Below are 3,474 nucleotides of genomic sequence, written 5' to 3'. Positions count from 1 at the left end.
AACCTTTCTTTCTTTCTAAGTAATCTATCTTTCTTTCTAACTAATCTATCTTTCTTTCTAACTAATCTTTCTTTCTTCTAACTAATCTATCTTTCTTTCTAACTTTCTAACTAATCTTTCTTTCTTTCTAACTAATCTATCTTTTTTCTTTCTGACTAACTTATCTATCTTTCTTTCTAACTAATCTATCTTTCTTTCTTTCTAACTAATCTATCTTTTTTCTTTCTGACTAACTTATCTATCTTTCTTTCTAACTAATCTATCTTTCTTTCTTTCTAACTAATCTATCTTTCTTTCTTTCTCACTAATCTATCTTTCTTTCATTCTAACAAATCTATCTATCTTTCTTTCTAACTAATCTTTCTTTCTTTCTAACCAAGCTATCTATCTTTCTTTCTAACTAATATTTCTTTCTAACTAATCTATCTTTCTTTCTAACTAATCTATCTTCTTTCTTTCTAAATAATCTATCTATCTTTTATCTTTCTAACTAATCTATCTTTCTTTCTAACTAATCTATGTTTTTTTCTTTCTAACTAATCTTTCTTTCTAACTAATCTATCTTTCTTTCTAACTAATCTATCCATCTTTCTTTCTAACTAATCTATCGTTCTTTCTTTCTATCTAATCTATCTATCTTTCTTTCTAACTAATCTTTCTTTCTTTCTAACTAATCTATCTTTCTTTCTAACTAATCTATCTTTCTTTCTCACTAATCTATCTTTCTTTCATTCTAACAAATCTATCTATCTTTCTTTCTAACTAATCTATCTTTCTTTTTTCTAACTAATCTTTCTTTCTTTCTAACCAATCTATCTATCTTTCTTTCTAACTAATATTTCTTTCTAACTAATCTATCTTTCTTTCTAACTAATCTATCTTTCTTTCTTTCTAACTAATCTTTCTTTCTTTCTAACTAATCTATCTTCTTTCTTTCTTTCTTTCTTTCTTTCTTTCTAACTAATCTCTTCTTTCTTTCTTTCTTTCTTTCTTTCTTTCTTTCTTTCTTTCTTTCTAACTAATCTTTCTTCTTTCTTACTTTCTAACTAATCTTTCTTCTTTCTTTCTTTCTTTCTTTCTTTCTTTCTAACTAATCTTTCTTCTTTCTTTCTTTCTTTCTTTCTTTCTTTCTTTCTTTCTTTCTTTCTTTCTTTCTTTCTTTCTTTCTTTCTTTCTAACTAATTCATCTTTCTTTCTTTCTAATCCTTCTTTCTTTCTAACTTTCTAACTAATCTATCTTTCTTTCTAACTAATCTTTCTTGCTTTCTTTCTTTCTAACTAATCTTTCTTTCTTTCTTTCTTTCTACCTAATCTTTCTTTCTTTCTATCTTTCTTTCTTTCTTACTTTCTTTTTTCTTTCTTTCTTTCTTTCTTTATTTATTTCTTTCTTTCTTTCTTTCTTTCTACATAATCTTTCTTTCTATTTTGTCTTTCTTTCTTTCTTTTTTTCTAACTAATCTCTTTCCTTCTACCAAATCTTTCTTTCTTTTTTCTTTCTTTCTTTCTAATCTTTCTTTCTTACTAATCTTTCTTTCTTTTTTCTTTCTTTCTTTCTTTCTTTCTTACTAATATTTCTTTCTTTCTAACTAATCTTTCTTTCTTTCTAACTAATCTGTCTTTCTTTCAAACTAATCTTTCTTTCTTTCTAACTAATCTATCTCTCTTTCTTTCTAACTAATCTTTCTTTCTAACTAATCTTTCTTTCTTTCTAACTAATCTGTCTTTCTTTCTAATTAATCTGTCTTTCTTTCTTTCAAACTAATCTTTCTTTCTTTCTAACTGATCTATCTCTCTTTCTTTCTAACTAATCTTTCTTTCTAACTAATCTTTCTTTCTTTCTAACTAATCTATCTCTCTTTCTTTCTAACTAATCTTTCTTTCTAACTAATCTTTCTTTCTTTCTAACTAATCTGTCTTTATTTCTAATTAATCTGTCTTTCTTTCTTTCAAACTAATCTTTCTTTCTTTCTAACTGATCTATATCTCTTTCTTTCTAACTAATCTTTCTTTCTTTCAAACTAATCTGTCTTTCTTTCAAATCTATCTTTCATTCTATCAAACTAATCTATCTTTCTTTCTAACTAATCTATCTTTCTTTCTAACTAATCTATCTTTCTTTCTAACTAATCTTTCTTTCTTTCTAACTAATCTTTCTTTCTTTCTAACTAATCTATCTTTCTTTCTAACTAATCTTTCTTTCTTTCTAACTAATGTATCTTTCTTTCTTCTAACTAATCTTTCTTTCTTTCTAACTAATCTGTCTTTCTTTCTTTCAAACTAATCTTTCTTTCTAACTAATGTCTTTCTTTCTAACTAATCTATCTCTCTTTCTTTCTAACTAATCTTTCTTTCTAACTAATCTTTCTTTCTTTCTAACTAATCTGTCTTTCTTTCTTTCTAACTAATCAGTCTTTCTAATTAATCTTTCTTTCTTTCAAACTAATCTGTCTTTCTTTCTAATCTATCTTTCATTCTATCAAACTAATCTATCTTTCTTTCTAACTAATCTATCTTTCATTCTAACTAATCTTTCTTTCTAACTAATCTATCTTTCTTTCTAACTAATCTTTTTTTTCTTCTAACTAATCTGTCTTTCTTTCTCTCAAAATAATCTATCTTTCTTTCTCTCAAACTAATCTTTCTTTCTAACTAATATATCTTTCTTTCTTTTCTTTCTTTCTTTCTTACTAATCTTTCTTTCTATTTTCTTTCTTTCTAATCTTTCTTTCTTTTTTCTTTCTTTCTTTCTTACCAATCTTTCGTTCTTTCTTTCTTTCTTACTAATATTTCTTTCTTTCTTTCTAACTAATCTGTCTTTCTTTCTTTCTAACTAATCTTTTTTTCTTTTAACTAATCTTTATTTCTTTCTAACTAATCTATCTTTCTTTCTTTCTAACTAATATATCTTTCTTTCTTTTCTTTCTTTCTAACTTATCTTTTTTTCTTTCTTTCTAACTAATCTTTCTTTCTTTCTAACTAATCTTTCTTTCAACCTAATCTTTCTTTCTTTTTTCATTCTTTCTTTCTAACTAATCTATCTTTCTTACTAATTCATCTTTCTTTCTTTCTAACTACTCCATCTTTCTTTTTTTTCTAACTAATCCATCTTTCTTTCTTTCTAATCCTTCTTTCTTTCTTTCTTTCTTTCTAACAAATCCATCTTTCTTTCTTTCTAACTAATTCATCTTTCTTTCTTTCTAATCCTTATTTCTTTCTTTCTAACTAATCCTTTCTTTCTTTCTTTCTAATCAATCTTTCTTTCTTTCTAACTAATTCATCTTTCTTTCTTTCTAATCCTTCTTTCTTTCTTTCTTTCTTTCTAACTAATTCATCTTTCTTTCTTTCTTATCAATCTTTCTTTCTTTCTAACTAATACACATTTCTTTCTTTCTAACTAATACATATTTCTTTCTTTCCAACTAATCAATCTTTCTTTCTAACAAATCCATCTTTCTTTCTTTCTTTCTTTCTTTC

General features: G+C 24.6%; 1 long non-coding RNA gene across 1 annotated transcript in view; it reads right to left on the bottom strand.

Annotated features, from left to right (window-relative positions):
- Positions 1-557: 557 nt before the first annotated feature.
- The window catches only part of LOC130075643 (uncharacterized), a 3,943-nt gene continuing 1,026 nt past the window's right edge, over positions 558-3,474 (bottom strand). Inside the window, exons 2-3 of the long non-coding RNA XR_008805560.1 lie at positions 3,421-3,474; positions 558-654 (exon numbers count right to left, since the gene is read on the bottom strand). The exon at positions 3,421-3,474 is cut by the window's right edge and continues 59 nt beyond it. This is a non-coding gene — a long non-coding RNA (uncharacterized LOC130075643). The remainder of the gene's footprint in view (positions 655-3,420) is intronic.

Source organism: Rhinichthys klamathensis, unplaced genomic scaffold (assembly GCF_029890125.1).
Source record: "Rhinichthys klamathensis goyatoka isolate OS25496 unplaced genomic scaffold, OSU_Roscu_1.1 h1tg000595l_1, whole genome shotgun sequence".
NCBI lineage: Eukaryota > Metazoa > Chordata > Actinopteri > Cypriniformes > Leuciscidae > Rhinichthys > Rhinichthys klamathensis.
This window is presented reverse-complemented; position numbering and strand designations above follow the sequence as displayed.